At 38.6% G+C, this 15,149-nt stretch overlaps 1 pseudogene; it reads right to left on the bottom strand.

Annotated features, from left to right (window-relative positions):
• Positions 1–1,269: 1,269 nt before the first annotated feature.
• Positions 1,270–14,876, bottom strand: LOC136398576 (nuclear pore complex protein Nup54-like; annotated as a pseudogene).
• Positions 14,877–15,149: the final 273 nt, after the last annotated feature.

Here is a 15,149-nt window from a genome sequence, read left to right as displayed (position 1 = left end):
TTTTCCCATCAAAGATTACAAACTGTCATCCTGGTGTTTTTACTTATTGGTTCAGTTGGTTGTATCGGGTTGTTTGTTTTGCTTCATAGCTTAAACCTTTCAGTACATGCATCGGATTTCTGTTCCCAATGTCCAGTGAGTGTGCAGAAGACAGGTGAAATGAATAGAGTTTATCTTTTGCTAACTTTTTAATTGCTATCAGCAGCAGGCTCACCTTGATCCCACTGTGTGAAAATGGCCCTGAATTGGCCTGCTTCCTCTACTTGGTTGCTATGAGGTATTGACTAACCTGCCTTTCAATTTGGCCCACTTGACCTATAGAAGGTCTCACTTCAGGCGGAGGGACCCATCTTTCCTCTGTTGGAAGGATTTAAAGGGGACTGAGTCTGGCCAATGAGGCAACTTAGCATGAATCAGCTCTATTATTTATACATTTTTTAAGCACGCACATGAGAGAGGAAGAAGGGTGAGCGATGAGAAGCATTAACTTGTAGTTGGAGCACTTTAGTTTATTCATTGCTCCTCATAAGTGCCTCGATGGGGGGCTCCAGCCAATCCAGTGACCCCTTACTTAAGCCGGAGACCTTTGGCTTCAAGCCAGAAACCTTTGGGCTCAAACCAGAGACCATGAGATCATGTCTATGATCCCACACTCAAGCCAGCAATGCCATGTTCAAGCTGGTGAGCCTGCACGTAAGCTGATGAACTCAGGATTTCGAACCTGGGACCTCAGTGTCCCAGGCTGATACTCTACCCACTGCACCAGCACCTGTCAGGCTTCTTTGTGATTCTTTGAGCTTGTGCTCTACTTCTGATAACTGAGCCCTCACCCATATCTTTTTTTTTTTAATAATAATAATAATAAACTGAAATGGTACATTTTCTGGGCCAGAGCCCTATTTTATATTTTGCCCCTGCACCTTGTGCCAGAGCTCAGTCTCTACTTCAGTCTTCCTGGGTCCTGACTTTCTGGCACAACTCACCCTTCTCAGTTCACTCACCGCCCACACTGTCCGCGATCAGCAGTGGCTCTGGATACCCTGTTGTTTGCTTACTCCTCTCCACAGCTCCTGCACTCAGGATGCTGCCTCTCCCTGATGGCAGAGACGAGGTGCCTGGTTTTAAATGGTCCGTCTCATCAGCCTGTGTGATCTTTATAACACAGTAGGAAAGGCAAGAAGAAGAAAAGGTCCCTGCTTGTTCTCCTTCTAAACGGAGTCCTGGATCAAGAGTAGGATGTTGATAGAGACTGACTTGCATGGTCCGCATTCATGGTGCAGAGGGAGAGGGAATTGGACTAATCAGCCAGAGAAAAAGTGGTGTGGCAGCACCTTCAGTGCGGATGAATGCTATATCACAGAATCTGAAGGGGAAATGAAACACTGTGGTTGATCGAAGTGCACAGCAGATCAAGGTCACACATGGGATGGCATTTACCAACAAGGGCCTACTTTGAGAGAATATGTAACTACTAGCCGAGGAAAAAACAAAGCTAAAATTCCTTTAGTCTGTAAGCATCGCCACAATGACATCTGACTAGTTCCCCATCAATTTATTATTATTATTGCTAATTCTTTTTTTAAAATGCATGTGTATGACACAAATTCAAGAAAAACAAAATTATGCAAAATAAAAGTAAAATTTTCCCTGCCATCCATGACCATCCAAGAAGTGTGGTTTTTAATTTTTTTATTAATATCACAATTTCATAATTAAAAGTGTATATTTTGAATACAAATTAGATAAAAATACAATATAAGCCACTTCCTTTTTCTCAACTTCCTTTTATTTTTTTAACTTCATTTATCTCAGGCATGTTTCTACACTAGCACACACACTGTTGACTGAAAACAATTTTTTTTTTAAATTATTTTTATTTTTCTGAAGCTGGAAACGGGGAGAGACAGTCAGACAGACTCCCGCATGTGCCCGACCGGGATCCACCCGGCACGCCCACCAGGGGCGACACTCTGCCCACCAGGGGGCGATGCTCTGCCCCTCCCGGGCGTCACTCTGCCGCGACCAGAGCCACTCTAGCGCCTGGGGCAGAGGCCAAGGAGCCATCCCCAGCACCGGGGCCATCCTTGCTCCAATGGAGCCTTGGCTGCGGGAGGGGAAGAGAGAGACAGAGAGGAAGGAGGGGGGGTGGAGAAGCAAATGGGCGCTTCTCCTATGTACCCTGGCTGGGAATCGAACCCGGGTCCCCTGCATGCCAGGCCAATGCTCTACCGCTGAGCCAACCGGCCAGGGCCTGAAAACAATTTTTAACAACTGCATAGTATCCAACATCTGGGTAATCTGGTCTAGCAACATACTTTAGACTTTAAATTTAGAAAAACTATAGAAGAAGATAGAGAGCATAATTTGTTTGGAGATGAGCTGTGCCATTTTCTGGGTCAAACTGCCCATGGCCTTCCGCTGAGTAGGGCAAATGTTTGAGAGAATGAGTTAAGGGCCAACACCTTTTTCCAAAGCCAAGGGAAGAGAGGAGAACAGAGGGATGGGCGTGATAGAGTCAGATGGGCTCTATCAGTTTGTTCATGAAGAAGGGATCCAGGTGCTTTTCAGGTTGTTTGGAAGTCAGGAGCTGAGTCTGGCCTCCCAGAGGACAGTTTTCAGTTTATAACCAGGAATGGATGGTAATGAAGGGGTTAAGTACCATGGGGTTTTCTTTTAAGTCATGATCAAAATGAAGCCATGCTTGATAAGAAGAATCAAGACTAGATTTCATAGATGCACAAGCAGAGCCCTATCACTTTTCCAGACACCAAACCCATGAATTTTTCTATCAGGCAAGATTGTTAAGAACTCAACTGTAGAATTTGTTTGATTAGGAACCTCAGAAAGGAGAATATTGTATTGAAAGGAGCAGAGAGCATATGGTATCTTTTTGTTTCTGCAGCGATCCTGCTTTAATGGATGGGCTGGCTGCTCTGTGGCACCAGACAACCCTGAGCTTGGCTTTAGGCAGAGTGCTCGGGAGAGTTCTCTGTTAGCTATCAGCGTGGCTGTGGATTGTATGGAGGGAACAGCCGGCTCTGGCAGGAGGCAGCCAACAACGTCATGTTTCATCACTCCTCTGTGCCTTCATATGTGAGTTTTGTTTGCTGTTTATTGTCACGGGTGACCTTCTGGCTGGAACAGAGTGTCTAAATGTGTCTCCTAAAGTAAGAGAGAAAAGCTGCCAGCAGAGCACTTGCAGGGAAGTTGTTTCATTTGGAAATATGAGGAGGAAGGGAAACAGTTTCAAAAGTGTTTAAGTCCAGGGTGAGCAGGTTGCCAAAAGATAGACCTTGTGGATGAAGTAAGAGACTTGTTCCCATAAGGAGGATCGAACAGATGCTCCATCAGGAAAAGAGAAGTTGCTGACAGGGAGAGATGCTGTCAAATACAAGCCGATTCCTCTCATATGACCCTGTTTCCAATGATAACAATTCTAAGGAAAGTTATTGAAATAACTTTCACCTTGCCACTGTCCTCAGCTCTGGTTCTGTGGGGAGCTTGGGCATTGCGAAGGCCAAATTGTGCTCAATTATCTCTAAATTCAAGGAAAACTTCATGGAAGATCCTGAGAAACCAGAAAAAAAAATGAGTATTTCCTCAATTAGAATTTTCCTCCATGTCATTTTCAAGTTTTGACTGTTCTTGGCTGGTCACGTGACACACATATTGTTTTTTGATCCACATTCTGTAAAAATAGGAGGAGCTTCAAATCTGGGCTTTAGTTAAAAAGGTACTTGACTGATTTGGGACCAGCTGTTGTGTTCTAGGTAAAATTGCCACATAGATCTGGCTTGATTCATTTTATGAGAAGACAGCTCATGTTTTATATCGCCTCGGGGAAAAATAAATTCCTCAGTTGCCTTGGAGATTCAAAATTGCATCTACTGCTGAGTATTGTCCAGCCTTTTGGCTTGTTTCTGGTGAGCCTGTTTAAGTAATGTGGCTTTATTTAATTTGGCATAACTTTCTGTTTTTACTAAACAAGAGGGAAGTCAGGGTTTTGATAAAGAAATATCGTATTATATTCTAGGACTATTTAAATGTCAGTGAAAAAGAAGAAATGTAGGTGGTGTTAACAGTAAAAGTCTTCACATTTTACTTTTAAGAATACTGCTACCACTCATTAAGACAGTAATGCAATAGAAAATTTATGGACTTTGGATTTATACAGAACAACATTCATATTCTACTATTACAAGTTGCATGTATTTCTTAACTCTCCAAATCAGCATTTCTTCCGCTATACCAGGGGTAGTCAACCTTTTTATACCTACCATCCACTTTTGTATCTCTGTTAGTAGTAAAATTTTCTAACCGCCCACTGGTTCCACAGTAATGGTGATTTATAAAGTAGGGAAATAATTTTACTTTATAAAATTTATAAAGCAGAGTTACAGCAAGTTAAAGCATATAATAATAATTACTTACCAAGTGCTTTATGTTGGATTTTCGCTAAGTTTGGCAGAATAAATCTTTATAAAACAACTTACTATAGTTAAATCTATCTTTTTATTTATACTTTGGTTGCTCTGCTACCGCCCACCATGAAAGCTGGAATGCCTACTAGTGGGCAGTAGGGACCAGGTTGACTACCACTGGTCTATACAGTGGTGTTTGTCACAAACAGCTTAGCGTTAATCATTATAATACAACATGCTGCACAAATGGCAAGGGCTCAGCATATCTGAGTCTGATTTCTTCCCTCTTCTCCTGCCTTCCTGGCAGTTTCCCCTGAATAAAAGCAAAGTTTTATTACCATCCAGAGTACTTGGATCCTCTTCTCTTCAGACCCATAATAAGATATGGCAGTAAAATAGCTTCCTTTTATACCAATGTATTCATTACAGAAAGGAGAGTGGGGTATCAATGTTCAGCTTATATACAGGATAGAAGTATTAAAACTTCATACAGGAGAGCATAGATGTTAAAAGCACAGGATTTGGACTTGAGAAATCTTGAGTTCAAATTGAGGCTTAACGACTTGCTCAAAATCAAACTCATCATCTGTGTAACTATGGTGCAATTACTTAGTACAGACATGATTGGAAGAAAACCAATTTTACTGTCATCACTTCGTGTTTGTTTAATAAAAGCAATATTTACTGTTCTGGGTACAGAAGACAGATACAAATCCTCCCTTTATTGGGCTTAATCTTTGAATGGGAAGGGACAGAGAGAAGCAAGTCAGTCAATGAATACAAAAGATACATTCAGAATGACATAAGAGTAATGGCAGCATAAGTAATATTCCTGATTTCTCTCCTTGAAATTTCAACAAACTAAACAACTATAACACAGCAAAGGAACCCCAGCTGGGCTAGGAGGTATCCCTGAAAGATCCACACACAGAATGAACTAAAGGTGGAATGGGATGAAAAAGGGGTAGTAAGATAAAATGCATTCACGGTGGGCTTTGGAAAGGAGAGAAGACAAACCTGGAGTGACTGGGTTTATTTTCTCTGCTGGACTATGGGAGGAGGGAAGCTCTGGCTCTCTGGATTTTGCCTGAGGGGTAAGAGAGGGAAACTCAGAGTAACTGTAGCCCCAGGTATATCACTTTCACAGCAACATTCCGCAGAGGGCAGCCCAGGAATTTCACAGAGCTAAAAGTTCTAATACAATGACACCTACTGGAAGAAACCTCTCAAACTGAAAAGTACTTTTTCTCTTTTTTTCTTCTTATTCTTTTTTTTTTCTCATTTTCTCTTTTGAATTTATTTTTTTATATTTTTTATTCTTTTTTGTGGGTGTTTTTTGTTTGATTTTCTTGTTTGCCTTTAAACTCTTTTTCTGTGGTTTTCTTTCTTGTCATAATTTTAAAAAATTTTTATATTTTTTTGTACTTTTTATTTTAATTTATTATTTTTTTACTTTATTTTTGTTAGGGTTCTTAACAATACCACTTTCAAATGCCATCAAGGATTAAGGAATAGAATACCATGGCTACACAAGACAGAGATATAGTTCTGAAAGAAAATAAAAAATCTCCAGAAAAAGATCTCAATCACATGGAAACTTTGAAGTTAAATAGAGAATTCAAAATTGAAGTTCTGAAAATAACAAGATGTAAGAATACACCAATAGGCAGCTTAATGAGCTCAGAAAACAGATTAATAAACAAAATAAATAACTCACCAATGAGATTGAAACTTTAAAAACAGAGATAAAGAACTCAATACATAAATTGAAAAATGGGATAGCATGTTTAGCTAATATAACAAGCCAGATAGAGGAAAGAATCAGTGACATTGAAGACAGGCAGCTAGAGATGCTACAGAGAGAAGAGAAGAGAGACTCACAAATTAAAAAAAAACTGAGAGAGCTCTATAAGTATTGTCTGACTCCATCAGAAAGAGCAATATAAGAATAATGGGTATATCAGGAGAAGAAGAGAAGGAGAATGGAATGGAGAGCCTATTCAAACAAATAATTAATGAGAATTTCCCAACCCTATAGAAAGAGATAGAACCTCAAATCAGAGAAGCAAACAGAATGCCAAGTTACCAAAACCCAAACAGACCTACTCCAAGGCACATAATAATAAAATTGTCAAAAATCAATGACAGAGAAAGAATCCTTAAGGCAGCTAGGGAAAAGAAGGGCATAGCATATAAAGAAAAGCCCTTTAGGTTATCATCAGACTTCTCAGCAGAAAATCTACAAATCAGAAGAGAGTGGACCCAAACATTCAAAGTACTGAAAGAGAGGAATTGCCAGTCAAGAATACTATGTATATCCATCAAAGTTATCTTTCTAATATGAAGGAGAAATAAAACTTTTTCTAGACATATAGAAGCTGAGGAAATTTATCACCAGAAACCCCCAACTACAGGATATACTCAAGGGGGTTGTTTGACCAGATTCAAAGAACAAATCAAATCTACAAGTAAAAGGTTACAATAAAAGAAAAGATGACCTGTGACAACAATAACATAAAAGAGGAGAGGATAAAGATCTGCAGTAGCAAAGAAGGATGGAGTGGAGAAGCACTCATAAGAGAAAGGACTCTTCTACATATGACAACTTTTCTCTTAACAATCTAATGGTAACCACCCATAAAAAATCCACTACTGAAACACACAGCTGAAAAAACAAAACAGAGGAAAGAATTATGGAATACCATCAAACAAACACAACTGAAACACAAAAGAGAAGAACCAAGAAACAAGACACAGAGCTACCAGAAAACAAAATATAAAATGGCTCTAGGACATCCTCAGTGTAATAATTACCCTAAATGTAAATGAACTGAACTCACCAATAAAGAGGCACAGAGTAGCAGATTGAACCAAAAAGTAAAACCCAACCATATGCTACTTTCAAGAGACACACCTAGCCTGGCCTGTGATGGCAAGGTGGGGAAAGCTTCAATCTGGAATACCTATGTCGCCATTTTGAAACCCTGAGCTTGCCTGGTCAAGGCACATATAGGAGTTAATGCTTCCTGCTCCTCCCCCCTTCTCTCCTCCTTTTCCTCTCTCTCTCATCCTCTCATTCTCTAAATATATTTTTTTAAAAGAGACACATCTAAGCTGCAAAGAAAAATTAGAAATGGAACTGCTCTTTGACCCAGCCATCCCACTTATAGGAATATACCCCAAAGACACCATATCACCGACTGAAAAAAAGAAATTCACCCTCATGTTTATGGCAACATTGTTCACAATAGCAAAGATATGGAAATAGCCCAAGTGTCCGTCAGTGGACGAGTGGATTAAAAAGCTGTGATACATATACACAATGGAATACTATGGGGCTATGAAAAAGAAGGAAATATTACCTTTTGCAACAATATGGAGGGACCTGGAAACTATTATGTTGAGTGAAATAAGCCAGCCAGAGAAAAAAAAAATATCATATGACCTCACTCATTTGAGGAATCCAAGGAATAATGAGAACTGAGGAATGGAATTGAGACAGAGGAGGAATCAAAGGGACCAGAGGAAAAGAGGACAGAGGGAAAGGGGATGATAGGATGGGATAAACCTGAAGGGAAGGGGGGAGGGCGCTGTAGAGAGAGGGGAGCAAGGGAGATGTTGAGGGAGATATGGGGGAGGGGGATGCATTCGGGGTGACTCTAGAATCTATGTAAACACAATTAATTAAATTAAAAAAATAAAGTAAAAGGTTGGAAAATGATTCTCCAAGAAAATAACACCCAAAGAAAAGCAGGTGTAGCCATACTCATATCTGAGAATGCAGACTTCAATACAACAAAAGTGGCTCTGGCCAGTCAGTTCAGTGGTAGAGTGTTGGCCTGGAATATGGATGTCCCAGGTTCAATTTCTGGTCAGGGCACACAGAAGTACTTCTCTACCCCTCCCCCTCTCATTTCTGTGTCTTCCTCTCTTTCTCTTTACCTCCTGCAGCCATGGCTCAATTACAGCAAGTTGGCCCTAGGCACTGAAGATGGCTTCATGGCCTCAGCCTCAAGCACTAAGAAGAGATTAGTTGCTGAGCAATAGAGCAATGCCCCAGGTGGGCAGAGCATTTCTCCCTCGTGAGTTTGCCAGGAGGATCCCACTCAGGGTGCAAGTGGGAGTCTATCTCTGCCTTCCCCCCACTCACTGAATTGAAAAAGAAAAAGACAACAAAGGTAACCAGAGACAAAGATGGATATTTCATAATGATAAAGGGGATATTGTATCAAGAAGACATAACACTTACTTCTTTTGTGTGTGTGTGTGTGTGTGTGTGTGTGTGTGTGTGTGTGTGTGTAACAGAGGCAGAGAGAGTCAAAGAAAGGGACAGATAGGGAAGACAAACAGGAAGGGAGAGAGATGAGAAGCATCAATTCTTTGTTGCAGCACCTTAGTTGTTTATGGATTGCTTTCTCATATGTGCCTTGACCCTGGTGGAGCTAGAGCAGACTGAGTGACCCCTTGCTTGAGCCATTGACTTTGGGCTCAAGCTGGTGAGCCTTGCTCAAACAAGATGAGCCCGCTGTCAAGCTGGAAACCTTGGGGTCTCAAACCTGGGTCCTCTGTGTCCCAGTCCAACACACTATCCACTGTGCCACTGCCTGGTCAGGCAAGAAGACATAACACTTTATATACATATCAAACCAGAGAGCACCAACATATATAAGACATCTACAGACTGATCTAAAAATAGAGGCAGACAAAAATACAATCATTCTTGGAAATATCAACACACTATTGATGGTTTTAGATAAATCATCCAAACAGAAAATCAATAAAGAAATAAAGAAATATTGGCCTTAAATGATACTTTAGATCAAATGTATATAATAGACATTTATAGAATATTTTATCCCAAAACTTCAGATTATACATTTTTCTCTGGTGTGTATGGAACATTCTCATGGATAGACAATATGTTAGGCCACAAAACTAACATCAACAAATTCTGGAAGATTAAAATTATACCAAGCATATTTTCTGATTATAAGGCTTAGAAATTAAAATTCAACTGCAAAAGAGGAAAGAAAGAAACCCACAAAAATGTGGAAATTAAACAACATACTTCTAAAAATGACTGGGTCAAAGAAGAAATAAAAGCAAAGATCAAAAGCTATAGACAGACAAATGAAAATGACAAATGACATATCAAAATTTCTCACATGCGGCAGAAGCAGTAATAAGAGGGAAGTTTATATCATTTCAGGCTTATAACAATAAATGAGATCGTAAGTAAACAACCTAACATTACACCTTAAGTAACTAGAGAAAGAAGAACAAAGGCAACCCAAAGTTAGTAGAAGAAAGAAAATAGTAAAAATTAGAGCAGACCTAAATGAAATAGAGAACAAAAGATCTATAGAATAAATAAATACAACAAAGGGCTGGTTCTTTGAAAAGATTAATAAAATCAACAAACGACTGCTAGATTCACTAAGAAAAAACGAGGAAGGACTCATATAAACAAAATCCAAAATGAAAGTGGAGAAATTACCACAGATATTATAGATACACAAAGGATCATAGTAGAATATTACGAAAGATGATATGCCACCAAATTCAACAACTTAGAGGAAATGGATAAATTCGTAGAACTATGCAATCTTCCTAGACTGAGTCACAAAGAAGTGGAAAACCTAATTAGACCTATAAGCAGGGAGGAAATAGAAACAACTATCAAAAATTTCCACAGAATTCCAGGACTGGATGGCTACACTAGTGATTTCTACCAAATATTTAAAGAAGATTTGGTACCTATTCTTCTCAAAGTCTTCCAAAAGTAGAAGAAGCAATATTCCCCAACAAATTTTATGAGGCCAACATAACCTTCATACCAAAACCTGCCAAAAACAACACAAAAAAAGAAAACTTCAGACCAATATCTCTATGAATACAGATGCAAAAACCCTAAACAAAATACTAGCAAATCAAATACAACAACACATTAAAAAAATACAAGGAGCACAAGGATGCTTCAACATATAGAAAAAATCAATGTAATATACCACATCAAGAAAACAAAGAAAAAACCATAGGATCCTATCAATAGGTGCAGAAAAGACATTCAATAAGATACAGCATTCCTTTATGTTTAAAATATTCAGTAAAGTAATAAGAGAAGGATAATACTTGAACATAATAAAGGCCATATATGACAAATCATCAGCTAATATCATACTAAAAGATGAAAAAGTGAAGGCTTTTCCTCTAAAATCAAGAATAAGACAAGGCTGCCCACTCTCTCCACTCTATTTAACATAGTTCTGGAAGTTTTAGCCAGAGCAATTTGGCAAGAGCAAGAAATAAAAGGCATCTATATCAGGAAAAAAGAAGTAAAGGCATCACTGTTTGCAGATGACATGATTCTGTATATAGAAAACCCCAAAGACTCCACCAAAAAAAGATTAGAAATAATAAACCAAAACAGTAAAGTAAGAAGATACAAAATCAATATACAAAAAGTCTATTGCTTTCCTATATGCTAACAATGTAACTTCGGAAAATGAACTAAAAAAAAAACACAGTTCTTTTTTACAACTGCAACAACTAAAAAAAATAAAATACCTAGGAATAAACTGACCAAAGGATGTGAAGGACTTATATACCAGAAACTACAAAACGTTATTGAAAGAAATTAAAAAAAGACACAACGAAATGGAAAAATATTCTATGTTCACGGATTAGAAGAATCAACATAGTTAAAATGGCCATATTACCTAAAGCAATATACTAGTTTAACACAATCCCCATCAAAATCCCAATGTCATTATTTAAAGAAATAGAAAAAAAAATCACCAGGTTTGTATGGAAACATAAAAAAAACCCAGTGACCAAAGGAATCCTGAGAAAATGAATGAAGGCGGAGGTCTCACACTAGCTGACTTCAATTTAGACTACAGAGCAACAATAACCAAAACAGCATGGTAATGGCAGAAAAACAAACATATAGCCTAATGGAATAGAACCAAGAGCTCAGAAATAAAGCGACATATATATGGACAAATCATCTTTGACAAAGGAGCCAAAAACACAAAATGGAGACAAGAAAGCCTCTTCAATAGATGGTCCTGGGAAAATTGGAAAGCCACGTGCAAAAGAATGAAACTTAACTACAGTTTGTCCCCTTGCATGAAAATTAATTCAAAATCAATCAAAGATCAAATATAAGATCTGAAACAATAAATTACATAGAAGAAAACATAGGTACTATGTTCAGGGACCTTGGTCTTAGAGAATTATTTATGAATTTAACCCCAAAGGCAAAGGATATAAAGGCAAAAATATATAAATGCAACTATATAAAACTGAAAAGCTTCTGCAAAGCAAAAGAAACTGACAACAAAAGAAATAAGCAGACAACTAAATGGGAGGTGATATTTGCAAACAACAGCTCCAATAGGGTTTAATATCTAAAATATATAAAGAACTCTCAAAGCTCAGTGACAAACATGCAAATAATCTAATTAAAAATGGGGAGAGGACCTGAACAGACACTTCTCTCAAGAAGACATTCAAATGGCCAACAGGTATAGAAAAAGATGCTCATCTTCACTGGCTATTTGAGAAATGCAAATCAAAACTACAATGAGATATCACCTTATACCTGTTAGATTGACATTATCAACAAGACAGGTAATAACAGGTGTTGGAGAGGATGTGGAGAAAAAGGAACCCTCATTCATTGCTGGCAGGAATGCAAATAAGTACAACCATTATGGAAGAAATTATGATGATTCCTCAAAAATGTAAGAATAGAATTACCATATGACCCAGCAATCCCTCTACTGGGTATCTACCCAAAAAACTTGAAAACATTGGTACATAAAGACACATGCACCCCTATGTTCATTGCAGCATTGTTCACAGTGGCCAAGACATGGAAACAACCAAAGTGTCCCTCAATAGAGGATTTGATAAAGAAGATGTGGTACATATACACAATGGAATACTACTCAGTCATAAGAAATGATGACATATTGCCATTTACAACAACATGAGTGGACCTCGAGAACTTTATACTGAGTGAAATAAATAAGTCAGAGAAAGCTAAGAACTATATAATTTTACACATAGGCACATAGGTGGGATATAAAACTCAGACTCATTAACAGATAAAAGTGATGTGGTTATCAGGGGGAGGGGGATGTGAGGGAGGGGGATGTGGAAAGGGGGTGGGGAGAAGTGTGTAAAGAGGGAGAAATATGAGGTGATTGAGAATGATTTGACTTTGGGTGCTATGTATACAACATAATAAACAGTTCATCTGCTGTAGAAATGTTTACCTGAAGCCTATGTACTCTTATTGATCAATGTCACCGTGTTAAAGTTAATTTTCTAAATAAAAATTAAAAATATGATACAAACAAATAAAAAACAAAATACACATATGAATAATCCTACATTGTATTACACATAAAGCAGTGATGGATAGAAGGTGTATGTTAGAGCTAGATAGCATGGTGGTCTCAGATAGCCTCTCTAGAGAGATAACACTCGAGCTAAAAACCTAAATGATGCAAAGGAGGCAATCTTATGAGAAAAGGTTTCCAGAGTGATGGAAAGTCAGATTCAAAGGCAGGTGAGAGTTAAAGGGAAAGAACACTAGTATAAACAAGGGATAGGAGAAAGTTAGGGAGATGGGCAAAGGGAAATTATGGACGACTTTGTAGAGCATGATAACAAAGTTATATTTTACTCTGAAGTTATTTTAAGCAGGTTGATTGGTAGATTTACTCTTTTACAAGATGACTCTAAAGGAGTGAACTTTAAGTTTGGTGTATATATTAAATTAGCTCTTAACACAGTTCCTGAAACACAGATGACTCTCAATAAATGTTTGCTCTTATTAATTATTGGTTTTTATTAAATATATATATATATAAATGTCTGCAATACCTAGAATAAACATGAAATAATTAAAAAAAATAATCTATGTATCTATGTTTTTCGGCTGATAATGGTTTTATTAACATTAATAGCCATCCAACACCTTCCAAAATATAAGAAGCATACATTTCTAAGTCCTTCATATCATCAATACTTTGAGTATAGAAACATACCAGCAGGAGAATTCTGTAAAAACTGATCTGTGCAGGATAAAGTTCTGTTCTAGTGATAGAGAGGGTTAAACCAAGTTGCTGCAGTTGTGTTTGTATATTAGTTTGTTCAAAATACACATATAGTGTTGTAGCTGGAATTATTCTTTGTGTGTGTGTGTGTGTGTGTGTGTGTGTGTGTGTGTGTGTAACAGAGACAGAGACAGAGACAGAGAGAGGGACAGATAGGGAAAGACAGGCAGGAAGGACGAGAGATGCGAAGCATCAATTCTTCGTTGTGGCACCTTAGTTGTTCATTGATTGCTTCCTTATATGTGCCTTGACCGGGGGCTACAGCATATGGAGTGAACTCTTGCTCAAGCCAGGGGCCTTGGGCTCAAGCTGGTGAGCCTTGCTCAAACCAAATGAGCCTACGCTCAAGCTGGCGACCTTGAGGTTTTTGCACTTGGGTCCTCCATGTCCCAGTCCAATGCTCTATCCACTGCTCCACCACCTGTTCAGGCTAGAATTATTTTTGAAGTATCATTTGGAGAACACTCAGTAACATAAATGACAACTTCTGTCTGATCATCTAACAAGGTTTTAATACCCTCTACATTTACTGAAAGGGTCTGGTTTCCTCCCAAAATTTTATGCAATGATTCTACCAATTGCTGTTGCTGCCTTCAAATATCTGTTTCTTTTTTGTTGTTGTTGAAAACTAAAAGCACTAACCAATCTTCATCTTATTATTGGGCATACCTCTACAACCTATTGCCTTCCCTTGGCAAAAGAGATTTTCTTGTGTGCATTCCACTGGTGGAATGTTATTGTTGAAATATCCTTTTCCTGTTCCCCCAAAGGTCCTGCAGTTGGTTTCATTTTGCAAAAGTACCATCTCTCTCATCTCCTAACAGCATTGGAGCAGAAAGAGCACTTGCAGTGTTTATCAGCTGGTTGGACTGGGCAGGAGCTTGCGTAGGCTGACGGCAGAGAACATGTTGTATAGTGTGTTGTTGATGCTCCTCCTGCTGTGTATGAAGTCCTCCAAATCCCAGTCCAGTTCCCAAACCAGTACCTGAACCAGCACTAGTTCCAGTTGTGCCCAAACCTGCACCAAATCCAAAATGTTTGTTCTGAGTACCACGAAAGAGTCCAGTGGAGCCTTTGTTAGCTGGGGCAGAAAAGCTGAATGCAGAACCTGCTGTGGCAGATGTTGTCCCAAGTCCTCCAAACCCATCTTTAGAACTCAACACTGACAATAAATTAAATTGGGCTCTCTTATCATTTCTTAAACCTTCCAGGAAAGAATTGGGTTTCTTTCTACAATTGCGTATCTTAAAGAAATGGATACTAATCTGCTGGGGGCTGCAGTAGGTGCAGATGTTCCCGAGAGAACCCCAAAGTTGAAGGCCATGTTGTGGGAGCAAGGGACCAAAAAGCTGCTCCTGTGACACTTGATCACAGTGTATTGCTATTTTAAACCTGTAACCATGGTTGCTTGGGGAGAGGTTATGGGGTATGTTTTAGAGTTCCAGTAGGGAAATAACTATGAAGAAACTGAATTACAAATATCATATGTAGGGGGAAATGAGGTGAGAGAAACTTTTGAAGTCAGTGCCCACAACAGAATTCTTTTTTGGGTCTTTGCAGCCTAAATGCAGAATGGTCTATAAACTCTCTTACTAAA

Source organism: Saccopteryx leptura, chromosome 3, assembly GCF_036850995.1.
Source record: "Saccopteryx leptura isolate mSacLep1 chromosome 3, mSacLep1_pri_phased_curated, whole genome shotgun sequence".
Classification (NCBI taxonomy): Eukaryota; Metazoa; Chordata; class Mammalia; order Chiroptera; family Emballonuridae; genus Saccopteryx; species Saccopteryx leptura.
The sequence above is the reverse complement of the archived record's forward strand: the minus strand, read 5'-3'. Positions and strand labels throughout refer to the sequence as shown.